This window comes from Heloderma suspectum, chromosome 2 (assembly GCF_057233095.1).
Source record: "Heloderma suspectum isolate Gila_16-S chromosome 2, 16-S_ref, whole genome shotgun sequence".
NCBI lineage: Eukaryota > Metazoa > Chordata > Lepidosauria > Squamata > Helodermatidae > Heloderma > Heloderma suspectum.
In genome coordinates this window covers 159751022-159765354 of record NC_139459.1, presented here as the reverse complement: position 1 = coordinate 159765354, position 14333 = coordinate 159751022, and positions in this window count along the sequence as shown.

The following is a 14333-nucleotide window of genomic DNA, read 5'->3' as shown; positions in this document are numbered from 1 at the left end:
TCCTGAATGCCCATAGGGAAACACAGGCTTCTCACTGACCACAGCAGGATCCTGAATGCCCATAGGGAAACACAGGATTCTCACTGACCATAGGAGGATCCTGAATGCCCATAGGGAAACACAGGCTTCTCACTGACCATAGGAGGATCCTGAATGCCCATAGGGAAACACAGGCTTCTCACTGACCATAGGAGGATCCTGAATGCCCATAGGGAAACACTGGATTCTCACTGACCACAGCAGGATCCTGAATGCCCATAGGGAAACACAGGCTTCTCGCTGACCACAGGGGGATCCTGAATGCCCATAGGGAAACACAGGCTTCTCACTGACCACAGGGGGATCCTGAATGCCCATAGGGAAACACAGGCTTCTCACTGACCACAGGAGGATCCTGAATGCCCATAGGGAAACCTGGGTTTCTAGCTGAACATAGGAGGATCCTGAATGCCCATAGGGAAACCTGGGTTTCTAGCTGAACATAGGAGGATCCTGAATGCCCATAGGGAAACCTGGGTTTCTAGCTGAACATAGGAGGATCCTGAATGCCCATAAGGAAACATAGGCTTCTAACTGACCACAGGAGGATCCTGAATGCCCATAGGGAAACACTGGATTCTCACTGACCACAGCAGGATCCTGAATGCCCATAGGTAAACACAGGCTTCTCGCTGACCACAGGAGGTTCCGGAATGCCCATAAGGAAACACAGGATTCTCGCTGACCATAGCAGGATCCTGAATGCCCATAGGGAAACACAGGCTTCTCGCTGACCACAGGAGGTTCCGGAATGCCCATAGGGAAACATAGGCTTCTCGCTGACCATAGCAGGATCCTGAATGCCCATAGGGAAACACAGGATTCTCGCTGACCATAGCAGGATCCTGAATGCCCATAGGGAAACATAGGCTTCTCGCTGACCATAGCAGGATCCTGAATGCCCATAGGGAAACACAGGATTCTCGCTGACCATAGCAGGATCCTGAATGCCCATAGAGAAACACAGGATTCTCGCTGACCACAGCAGGATCCTGAATACCCATAGGGAAACACTGGATTCTCACTGACCATAGCAGGATCCTGAATGCCCATAGGGAAACCTGGGTTTCTAGCTGACCATAGGAGGATCCTGAATGCCCATTGGGAAACACAGGCTTCTCACTAACCACAGGAGGATTCTGAATGCCTGTAGGGAAACACAGGATTCTCACTGACCATAGCAGGATCCTGAATGCCCATAGGGAAACACAGGCTTCTCACTGACCATAGGAGGATCCTGAATGCCCATAGGGAAACACAGGCTTCTCACTGACCATAGGAGGATCCTGAATGCCCATAGGGAAACACTGGATTCTCACTGACCACAGCAGGATCCTGAATGCCCATAGGGAAACACAGGCTTCTCGCTGACCACAGGGGGATCCTGAATGCCCATAGGGAAACACAGGCTTCTCACTGACCACAGGGGGATCCTGAATGCCCATAGGGAAACACAGGCTTCTCACTGACCACAGGAGGATCCTGAATGCCCATAGGGAAACACGGGATTCTCACTGACCATACCAGGATCCTGAATGCCCATAGGGAAACACGGGATTCTCACTCAACTCAGGGGGATCCTGAATGCCCATAGGGAAACATAGGCTTCTCACTGACCACAGGAGGATCCTGAATGCCCATAGGGAAACCTGGGTTTCTAGCTGAACATAGGAGGATCCTGAATGCCCATAGGGAAACCTGGGTTTCTAGCTGAACATAGGAGGATCCTGAATGCCCATAGGGAAACCTGGGTTTCTAGCTGAACATAGGAGGATCCTGAATGCCCATAAGGAAACATAGGCTTCTAACTGACCACAGGAGGATCCTGAATGCCCATAGGGAAACACAAGATTCTCACTGACCACAGCAGGATCCTGAATACCCATAGGGAAACACTGGATTCTCACTGACCACAGCAGGATCCTGAATGCCCATAGGTAAACACAGGCTTCTCGCTGACCACAGGAGGTTCCGGAATGCCCATAGGGAAACACAGGATTCTCGCTGACCATAGCAGGATCCTGAATGCCCATAGGGAAACACAGGCTTCTCGCTGACCACAGGAGGTTCCGGAATGCCCATAGGGAAACATAGGCTTCTCGCTGACCATAGCAGGATCCTGAATGCCCATAGGGAAACACAGGATTCTCGCTGACCATAGCAGGATCCTGAATGCCCATAGGGAAACATAGGCTTCTCGCTGACCATAGCAGGATCCTGAATGCCCATAGGGAAACACAGGATTCTCGCTGACCATAGCAGGATCCTGAATGCCCATAGAGAAACACAGGATTCTCGCTGACCACAGCAGGATCCTGAATACCCATAGGGAAACACTGGATTCTCACTGACCATAGCAGGATCCTGAATGCCCATAGGGAAACCTGGGTTTCTAGCTGACCATAGGAGGATCCTGAATGCCCATTGGGAAACACAGGCTTCTCACTAACCACAGGAGGATTCTGAATGCCTGTAGGGAAACACAGGATTCTCACTGACCATAGCAGGATCCTGAATGCCCATAGGGAAACACAGGCTTCTCACTGACCATAGGAGGATCCTGAATGCCCATAGGGAAACACAGGCTTCTCACTAACCACAGGAGGATTCTGAATGCCTGTAGGGAAACACAGGATTCTCACTGACCATAGCAGGATCCTGAATGCCCATAGGGAAACACAGGCTTCTCACTGACCATAGGAGGATCCTGAATGCCCATTGGGAAACACAGGCTTCTCACTAACCACAGGAGGATTCTGAATGCCTGTAGGGAAACACAGGATTCTCACTGACCACAGCAGGATCCTGAATGCCCATAGGGAAACACAGGATTCTCACTGACCACAGCAGGATCCTGAATGCCCATAGGGAAACACAGGATTCTCACTGACCATAGGAGGATCCTGAATGCCCATAGGGAAACCTGGGCTTCTGGGCTGACCATAGGAGGATCCTGAATGCCCAAAGGGAAACACAGGATTCTCGCTGACCATAGCAGGATCCTGAATGCCCATAGGGAAACACAGGATTCTCACTGACCATAGCAGGATCCTGAATGCCCATAGAGAAACCTGGGCTTCTAACTGACCATAGGAGGATCCTGAATGCCCATAGGGAAACCTGGGCTTCTAGCTGACTATAGGAGGATCCTGAATGCCCATAGGGAAACACAGGATTCTCACTGGCCAGAGCAGGATCCTGAATGCCCATAGGGAAACACAGGCCTCTCACTGACCATAGGAGGATCCTGAATGTCCATAGGAAAACATAGGCTTCTCACTCACCACAGGAGGATCCTGAATGTCAGGATTCCCTTTTTGCCCTGCTGAGAACTCCAATAGCTAAATCAACACTCAGACAAGAGGCTGCATTTCCAAGGCTTTAATTCCACTACCCTAATGAGGCATACAGATGCATATTGCTAGAGACTCACAGACTACAAAGGAAAAGCCTTCAAGGAGTTCAAAGGAGAGCTACAAAAGTTGGTCTCCATTTGGTAAAAAGGCAGCAAACTCTTAACTTAAGGGGTGGGAGGGGAAGCTCTCCTCCTCTCCCTTGACACTTCTAGGCACAGCTGTTGATGCCGAGCCAATCGGGCAGAGCGCCTAAGCTCAGCCCCTGCGATTTCCCACTTGTGCCTGCGTCTGTGCCTTGCGTCTAAGAGTTCAGGTTGTCCTTCCCTCACCTCCCCGTTTGCTATTGCTTACAGGGATGTGTGTGTGTGGGCTCTCCATCCAGCTGTGCCTCTGAAGCATGGGAAAGTTCATCTCCCATGTGTTGCAGCTCTTCCTCAGAATCTGAAGTGCTCTGACACTCTATATGCTCAGAGGCAACCCTGACATCATCCCCGCTCCCATGAGGCTCCCCCTCTTGCTCCACCCCGGGCCCCTGGGCTTGTGGGGGTATTGTTGGTGGACAATACTTTGCTGCTACCTCAGCAGCAAAGGGGCATGCACATGCTCAGCTGGTTCCCAGGAGCATTCATCCGGGCGATACCCTTCCTGTCCACCAAGAATGCAGGTGCCCTCGGGAAGGGTGGGAGTCCAGGATGTCAGCGACTTCAAACTCCTCCTCCCTCGCCACCAGCACTGGAGGTGGGGGGGGGCAGGCGGAGCAACGGGGATCATCAGAGACCAGTGGGGAAAGAAAGGAGCGATAAAAAACAGGATGCACCTTCATGGAGGGGGGAAGAGCCAGGCGAAAAGTGACAGGGTTAATCTGGGCCATAATTTGGAAGGGGCCTGTACTTTGGGCTGTGAGCTTCTTAGCAGGGAGGCAAGGGGGAGGCATCGGGTGGATAGCCAGACCCAGTCTCCAACCTGCATGGGTGGGTCAGGCTGGCGACGTTGGTCCACGGTTTCTTTATTTGCTGCTTTCACCTGTTCGATGGAGTCCCATAAAAGGTGGTGCACAGAGAGCAATTCCTCCAAAAACTCATGGGCCGCGGGCACCGAGGCAGGGCTGAGCGAGGAGGGGAAAGCCTTGGGATGGTACTTGGCAAAGAAAGGAGTTTGGCAGGTTGAGGCATGACACGCATTGTTGTAAGCAAATTCTGCCAGGGGCAGCAGAGAAAACCAGTTGTCTTGTTGGTAGTTTACATAACAGTGTAAGTATAACAGCGGCACTGGTGCGTTCGTTCTGACCATCCGTCTGGGGGTGGTAAGCAGAGGAAAGCTTGATCATTACATTGAGCAGACCAAGCAACTCCTGCCAGAAATGAGCCGTGAATTGGGCCCCCCAGTCCAAGATAAGTCCCTCCGGCCAGCCATGGAGTCGGAAAACATGTGACAAAAAGAGTTCGGCCATCTCCCTGGCTGTGAGCAGCCTGAGCACAGGATGAAGTGAGCCATTTTAGAATACAAGTCCACTACCACCAGAATGGTGGTCTTACCTTGTGAGCAAGGCAAGTCGGTGATGAAGTCGAGGGAGAGCAGCTTCCAAGGGCCTGAGTGTTGAGTAAGCCTGCGGGTTTGCCCGCGGGGTCTTTCGCATGCTGACAGGTAGTGCAGGAGGCAACATAGGTCTTGACGCCCTGACACACTCGGGGCCACCAAAAATCCCGCGTAACTCCATGTAGGGTCTTGGAGAAGCCAAAATGCCCAGCAGTGGGGGAGTCGTAGCACTGATGGAGGACTCTTTCATGGAGGGGTTTGTAAGGCACATAAACCTGGCGTGAGTGGTAAAGCAGTCCGCCTTGCAAGGAGAAGGGGGTCGACTTGGGGGCACCAGTGGCCAGTCCTAATTCCGCCACCTTCTCACGGACAAAAGGATCCTGAGCTTGATTGGTGCAAAGGAGCTCTATCCAAGAGCAAGGTTCCACAGCAACCACCAGACTTTGGGGGGGAAGAATCAGAGTGGGGGAGGGGCTCTCCTCACCCTCTGGCTGTAGGTCTGACTTACGAGAGAGTAAGTCCACCTGTTGATTGTCGGTGGCTCTCACGTGGCGGATCTTTAGGTTAAATCAGGGGGAAAATAAAGACCACCTAATCTGCTGCTGGTTTATGGCGTGGGCTGTCTGGAGATGTTCCAAGTTATGATGGTCAGTTCTTACTTCGACTGGGTGCTGTGCCCCTTCCAGAAGATGACACCATGTCTCTAAGGCAGACTTAATAGCTAACAGCTCCTTCTCCCAGATGGTATAATTCCGCTCGGATACGTTTAATTTCCTGGAGTGGTAAGAGGCGTCCGTTTGTTGGGATGTAAAAGGATTGGCTCAGAGCTAAAAAGCCTTTTCAGCTCTTCAAAAGACTGTTGGGCAGAGGCAGTCCAGTGGAATGGAGATTTCCTGCATTTAAGGAGGTCTGTGAGAAGAGTTGTCAGTCTTGCATAGCCGGGCAGGAACTTTCTGTAGAAATTGGCAAAGCCCAGGAAACGTTGTACTGTAAGTCCTTCTTTGTGGATGGAGCCTGCCAGGAGAGGATGGCTTGGACTTTTGCAGGATCCATCTTGATGCCATCCACTGAAATAAAGTAACCAAGATAGTCTAAGGATGTCAAATCAAACACACATTCTCCAGCTTGACAAAGAGACGGTGTCCCCGAGGTGCTGTAGGGCAGCCTCCACATGAAGTTGATGGGAGTGGGGGTCCAAAGAAAATATAAGCAAATAATCCAGATAAATTATGAGAAAAGTGTCCAAATAGTCCCGGAAGATCATAGAAAAGTGTCATAGAATAGTAGGGTTGGAAGGGGCCTACAAGGCCATCCAATGCCATCCAAGCTGGCATTCATAAAACGCGGAAAAGTAGATGGAGCGGAGGCCAGGCCAAAAGACATGACTTAGTATTTGTACGACCCATACTGCATTCCGAAACAGGTCTTCCACTCATCCATCTCCTGGATGCGAATCAGATTATAGGTGCCATGCAGGTCCAATTTGGTGAAAATCTTGGCTCGCCCCAGGTGCTCAAGCATCTCAGGGATTTGAGATGCTCCCCTCAGGGGGAGGGGGCATTTGTCAGGGATAGTAATGGCATTGAAGGCTTTTCTGCCCAGACTGGAGCGCTGGGCAGAAAACAACAGAATGACATTTAATAGGGATAAATGCCAAGTTCTGCACCTAGGAAAAAGAAACCAAATGCACAGTTACAAGATGGGGGATACGTGGCTCAACAACACTACAAGCGAGAAGGATCTTGGAATTGTTGTCGATCACAAGCTGAATATGAGCCAACAATATGATGGGGCTGAAAAAAAGGCAAATGCTATTTTGGGCTACATTAGTAGAAGCATCACTTCCAAATCCCGGGAAGTACTAGTTCCCCTCTACTCAGCACTGGTTAGGCCTCATCTGAAGTATTGTGTCCAGTTCTGGGCACCGCACTTTAAGAAGGATGCAGACAAGCTGGAGAGGGTTCAGAGGAGGGCAACAAAGATGATCAGGGGACTGGAAACAAAGCCCTATGAAGAGAGACTGAAAGAACTGGGCATATTTAGCCTGGAGAAGAGAAGACTGAGGGGAGATATTATAGCGCTCTTCAAGTACTTGAAAGGTTGTCACAGAGAGGAAGGCCGGGATCTCTTCTCGATCATCCCAGAGTGCAGGGCACAGAATAATGGGCTCAAGTGACAGGAAGCCAGATTCCGGCTGAACATCAGGAAAAACTTCCTGACTGTTAGAGCAATATGACAATGGAACCAATGACCTAGGGAGATGGTGGGCTCTCCCACACTGGAGGCATTCAAGACAAGGCTGGACAGCCATCTGTCAGGGATGCTTTAACTTGGATTCCTGCATTGAGCAGGGGGTTGGACTCGATGGCCTTGTAGGCCCCTTCCAACCCTACTATTCTATGATTCTATGATTATATAAGTAAAGCTGGAAGGAAGAAAATGAGATCTGGTGACTTTGACTACAGCATAAACCCAGTGCTCGATTCCATTGTCTGTATGCCAGACCTTGAACATCCTCTTTTAAGAAACCCCAAGATCACGGGCTCAGTCCTCGATATTTCAGAAATTACTGGAGCAGATTTTAGAGAGGCAACACAGGGGGCTGTGTTACCAAAACAGTCCACACCAAAAAACAGGGCCATGAAACAACACCAAGACAGAGCACATGGGAAGCCATGGAACACCACAGCAATCAAGGAAGACCAAAAATACAAGAGAAAGCTACCAGCTGTACTAAAGGAATCATTACATCCTAGAAAATGGCTGTTAGATGAAGCTATTGATGAAGCAATTTCAAATTTCATTTGTGAGTACCAGTTAAGGAATAAAATCCTGCTCTGCCCAACATACATATACAGAAGTGTTGCCTTGGGCAATGCAGATGTACTCTACAATTTCCTTGATACAAATCTTGCTCTTAACAAAGACCTTCTGCTGATACCGTTAACACTGATATAGCTGGTTCTGGTCAACATTGGCTACTTGGTATTATAATTTTCAAACTATGGAGGAGGAAACTATGGCTGATTCAATGAAAAGCAGAGAAAGGTCAAAGCAGCATGGACACATCCTCCTGTGCATTGCGGCTGCTTGTTACTGGGTAGCACACGTGCCATCGAGGACGGACTGAGAAGACCAGAAGGTGTTCTTGTGTGAGGATGTACAACAACAAATGAATTCCTGTGACTGTGGAATACACACAGTTTTAAATGCATACACAGTCATATCTGGGGAGGAATGTAGCAACGTTGTCAGTAAGACTGCCAGGACTTGGATTGGTATACAGGTGGGCATGCATCAGAAGTGTGCCTGCAAGAAAAGAAAGCCAAGGAAAAAAGTTCAGTACTACACCCAAATGCATGCAAAATTACTGAAGCTAATTTTCAGCTGTGGAGGCACCATTGTCCACATATCTGTTACAGCTGACAGATGAAGAGGAAAGTAGATGGTCTACATGTCCCCAAGCCTTCTTCAAAGGACACTATGGGCCAGGCGACACAATGGTGTTCTGTTGCATTTGCAGGGTATGGAATCATGTAGCATGTCTGGCCCAGAAAGTGGCTCCATTGCCAGAGTACAACATTTGCGAACAATGCAGTCCGTAAAGATATGTCATAGTGGTGTACATGCAGAGGTTCACGCACTGCTCTCATGGAGAGATACAAAGGCAACGGAGGGATACAGGGGCAACGTACTAAAAACACCACCTTAAGGTAAGACGAGCAATGCTACAGAATGGGGGTGTTATTACAAGTTAGGGCAATAGTAACTCTTTAAGCATTTCTCTGTTAAGAATAGATACAGAAGAATTTCACAGAAAAGATAAAGTATTAGAACTCCTTTTCCTGTACTCCACCCTTTCTGTCCTTTTACGTTACTTATTTATTTAACATAGTTTTATACTGCCTTTGGGGGCAAAGCCTCCTCAAGGCAGTTTAAAAAATAAAATTATAAAATACAAATATGAAATAGAATTAACAAGTAAGTTTTCAATTCCCTTCTTCCCATACTTTCTAACCTTTAATGCTCTGGCCTTGCTCTCTAACCAGCTCCCGCTCCCACAAGTGCCTATGCCCTGTGCACGTCTTATGAAAAGCTGTGGTGCAGCCCTGGCAAAGGGCAGCCAAAGAAAGAGGTAATGGCTAGGCTGCAGCAATGGGACCCACCTGAGAGTGCACTGGTACCCACTGGTGGGTCCCAACCCACAGTTTGATCAACACTGTCTGCTTTCCCATGCCTTCCCTGCATGTCTTTTCTTTTTGCAGTTATTTTATTTACAGTGATGACAAAACTGTACAAACACATAACTGGATCAAAATATTATCAATAATTTTACAATATAAACAAATTTATAAACCAAGCCAAGAAATATCACAAGGATCTTAGCAACACAAAAAGTTGCACATTCTCCCGACTGTTATTACAGCAATACATTATAAGTAAGGACCACTTTTCTATACATCTGTTATTTGGCAGTGTTTCCTCCCTAACCCTTACAACATTAGTTAACCATATATATTATTCCACATAATATATAAATCCAGTCATCAATTGTGGTTGCTTTGGTTTTTTTTAATTTGCAGGCATTAACATTCTAGCGGTTGTCAATAAATGCACTATCATCTCTATGTCAGCAGACATAACAACTTCCGTTACATACCCAAAGAGAATAACTATTGGATCCTGTGAGAAGCCAGGTAGGGATGAAAGCTTGGTCAGCCTCGCTGTACCACCTGAAACTAATTACAGCACATCCAGAGGAGGTGAGAGCTGCCTGTCAACTGTGGTTAATGAGCCGAAGGACCAACAGGCAAGATATAAGAATAAAGGAAAGACGGAGGGGTGTATCTTTAGTGCCTCGCTGGGAAGGTATTTAGCTCTTGAAAAACAGAGAGAGACTAAAATATCTCTGAGAGGCATTATTTTTAGCAGCTTATTACAGATCCAGTGTTAGTACCCTGCTATGATGTCAGTTTCCTCTACTAGCTTTTACCAATAGTGCTTAATCAAAGAGCAGATTCAAAAAATAAAGGTGATATCTGCATTACACAATTTTTTTCTCCAGCCCCCATTATCAGTGTTATGATAAATACGGTCAAGCCTTGCAGGCATTAAATACCAGTAGAATAAAACTTTTTAAAAATTCCTTTAAGATTTGTGATGATAGTCTGCTGTGAAATATTATTCCAAATCCATATCCATATACTTACCGGAATCTAAGAAGTTTGTTCTCTTTCCCATCTCTTTTGATAATTGTTAATGGTAAGATATAGTTCTAAGAGAGCTTTATACAACATACTCAATAGATTTTCCTGATTTTGTGTCATCAAGATTTCAAAAAGGTTTTTTTCCCCTGAGGAGAGGCAAGTTTCCTTAGTAACCTGAAGGCTAGACTTCTAAGCTGTAAACATTTGCAAAATAAAGTGTGGAACCTCAGTATTTCATTCCATATTGGTTCATATTATTTAAATGTTTCATCACTCCTAAGTGTGTTAATGTCAATTAGCCCATGATTATACCCTAACGATTAATTACACAATTGCATTTCATCTGTCATCTCTTTGTTACACCTAACAGCTTATAATGGAGATAAACCCTGACTTAATTCTCCCTAAAGTTTCAACAAGTTGTTAAACTTGGATAGGTTCATTCTTAACATATTTTTATGAAAGTTGCTACAGAACCATAGGGTATTTTTCAACTCTGTGGAGATCATATGTTGTTCTATCTCAGTCGCTTTGTCTGGGTTGAACTAGGTCTTCAAATGCATAATCAAAGCAGCAATATTATAGTTTTTAATGGATAGGAAGGCATTTTTTTATACACATATACCCTGCCTAGTAATGAAAAAAATAAATGAATAAATAATAAATGTCCCGTTTCATTGTAAGATTACCAGTGCTTTCACCATGGCTCAGCTGTCCCTGTCCAGAAAACTGATAATGGGTGCTTCTGGCCACTGAGCCTCCAATGACAAAAATGGGTTCAGGAGCAACCCCAAATTACATACCTGCGCCGTCAAAGGGAATGCAACCTCATCCAGAACAAACAGCCCAATTCCTGGACCTGGGAACTGCCCACCCATAGAGTCTCTGTCTTATCAGAATTCAGCTTCAGTTTATTATCCTTCATGTACCTACAACTGAATCCAGGCACTGGTTGAGAACATGCATGTGTCTTTTCCTCTGAAGGGACATCAAGATTTTTCTTCTGGCCCTGCCTTCTGCCAAAGGGGGAGCTGCTGCCTACTGACCAGAAGGAATCTTCATGCAAAGCAAGTCCAATCTCTGTCCTTGCCTTGTCAAGCAGTACTTTCTGGCTGCTGCACTTCAGACTCTAGCTTGCTGGAGCTTCCCAGTTCTCTGCACAAGCCTAAATGTGGATACACCTGTCTGGATTCTGACAACTGAAATTCCTGTTGAGGCATATCCTTAAAAAAAGCTTTCTGCTTTTAGTGGCTGGCTTTGAAAAGTGTTTCTGTGATTTTAAAAGTTGTGTTTGGCAGAGAAAAGCATATGTTAGCTCATATTGGTGTTGTGCTGTGATGGGAGAAGCAGAACCTGGCAAACCTTTTCTTGACATGTAAGTATGAAAGGTACAGGGGCCTTGTGTGAGAGTAGGTATACCGCATTCTATCTGCATGAAGCACATTATTAAGAAAGATGTAATGCCCCAGTAAACAATGTTGGAGCTCTTAGTCTAAGGAGGCTGGAACCCACTGGATCATGGGAGGAATTTCACTGCTGCGAAGAGCCTCAGTAAGTCTACTCCATAACCAAATCCATACAAGGATCTGGACTTGCTCCTACATCAGTGCTTTTCAAACTGTTTGAGCTTGGGCTCCATGTCTGAATATATTGTACTTTTTGGGGCCCTGGTATAAGGTAGGTTCCAAAGATCTGTATGTGGACCACCACAGATGCATTGAGCATTCGAAGGACCTCCTTTCCCTTTGTAGCCCCCCTCACAGCACTCCAAAATCTGTTCTGGAAAGTTACTGCTGGTATTTGGCCTGCTGCACTGGAGTCTTGGGTGGGGTGGGAGGAGAAGAAAGGCAGCTACAGGATGGTGAAGCAACAGCAAGGGAAGGTGATCGAAATCATATTTCAAGTAACCAAGAAAAGGGGCTTATCTAAACAATTTTGTTTAAATTATTCCCAGCTTTCTAATTCATATAGCTTGTGAACAAGTACGCGTACTAATTGCTATTACACGTAAAATATATCTTTCTGCAACTAAATAAGAACCATTATGCTACCTGGGAGCATAATCCAAAAGCTCTGGCCATGCAGCCGACACACCTTTTGCATGGTCTGCTTGGGGAGGAGCTGTGAAATTAAGGATTCATATTTAGCTCTATGGGCGGTGAACAGGATTACTTGATGACTCAGTGCCCAGAACTTTCTAGAAGCGACGGCTGGTAGTTACTGGACAGAACAGTGTTCCACCATAACAGAGAGAGTCAATGTCAGCGATGTTTGGTTGACAGTCCTGCGGCACAGTTCTAAACATATCTACTTGACGCAAGTCCCTCTGAGTTCAATGGGGACTTCTGTCCTGCTATGGCTGGATCAGGCTCAGTATTAGGCTAAATTAAGGGGCAACCCAATAAACCGGTAATTGTCAAAGGCACAGCTTTACCAGGCAAGAGGGAGAGTTACCTGGTAAACGGTCCAAACACAGATAAGCAAGGTCAGAAGTCAAGCAGCAGTCCAAATCAGTAGCCCAGCCTCTGCCTCACAGGCAGGACTCCCCTCCTCTCAAAAGTCACATACTTTGGCCCCTGGGGCCCCATCGACATGGCACTGCTTTCACCTTGCACTCTGTCACAACTGCACAGCAGTTCAGCTTCGAATTAGCTTCTGCTGGTATACACTGGCAATTTACTGCGGGCTTCCCTGACAGACCCCACTGTGCCTTTTTTTTTGCCATTATACTTTAATGCGCAGCTGTATCGTCCTGTGAGCGTGGGGATGCGACACTTCAGTGGGTGTTTGTGTCTTAGGTAAAAAGTGGGTGTTCTGTGCTCCTTCATTTCCACGCCATCTGTTTGTCAGTTCCCCAGCCTGAGACTCTCATACTCACAAGCGTGAGCAGTAATGTGCCTACCCATTGCTCCAAAATGGTGGCTGGAGCGAAGTTGGTCCTCCCCTAAGACTCCCCCAGCCCTCAGGCACTGAGTCCAAAAGCAACCATTGCAAAGATACAGGGCTGCAAAAATGTGAGAAAGTGTGATTAAATAAATAAAAACGGCCCCCTGTGCCTCTGTAACTGCGCAGCTGTGAAGGGACAGGGGGAGTAAAGCGGCCTCAAAGAGTGACGCAGCACTACGCACGCCTACAACATACCTACTGAAAAATGCAAAGTTGGTTTGGGGAAGGGACAGACGGCTTGCAACCATGGGGAAACCCACAGCAAACAAACATCACAGCAAAACGCCTCCTTGGAAATCTGCATTTTCCGGGAGAAAACCACAGATGGCTGAGAAGTGGCCGACTGCGTTGTCTGTCCTGAAGGACCTCGACTCACAGCTGCCCCAGAGTAAAAGGTTCATGTAGATGGGCCCTGGGGGCATCTCTATAGCAACCTAAAATTCTGCATTTAAAATGGGGCTTTCTGCTTCCATTTTAAATGCAGGATCACAACAACTCCCTTTTTCACGTGCTTCCTTTCCCCCCTCCCCTTTCCCCCCGCTTCTCCCCATAGCTGAGTCTTCCATTATCTTTCATTGATCTCGCTCCTTTTCTTGCTGCTTTTACTCTTTTCACAGAGGGAACTGAAGCGGAACACAACGGGGTAATTTGATAGCTCATTATCTGCGATCTATTTAAAAACAGAACAAAGGATATTTAGTGCAGGAGATGCCTTGGAGGATAACGGCGTCATGTAAAGAGCCCGCAAACGTCCGTGAAGGAGCAATCTCAATCACGGGATAAAAGCTCCATGTGAAGAAAGCCTGGATCACTCTTTTACACAGAAAAGCAGTCATTAATATATAGATAGTGGGTTATGGATTCAGTTTTAAGAGATTGAGCATAGTCCTTAATGTGTATGTTTGAACTATATTCAGGTATCATTTAAACCAGAAAGTTTTTTAATAATATTACTAAATAAAACATTAAGTAAATGTTAAAGCTCTGGTTATTTTTTAAAGCAAAAATAATTGCTCTTCATGTACCCATCATTTTACAGCTATCCTTTTGATTTTCATTTTTGGTCCTATGCATGTGTTTTACCTATCTAATGAATGCCTTGGACACAGTGTGCATGTGTAACTGACTTTAGGAGGCATGCCCTTCTCCTCCCCTAATGCCATAAAAAAAACCAAACAGCAAAAGGTACTTTGGAAAGGGGCTTTAAAGGCCACATTATAATTAGGTAGCTTAAGCATTTTCTTTTTAC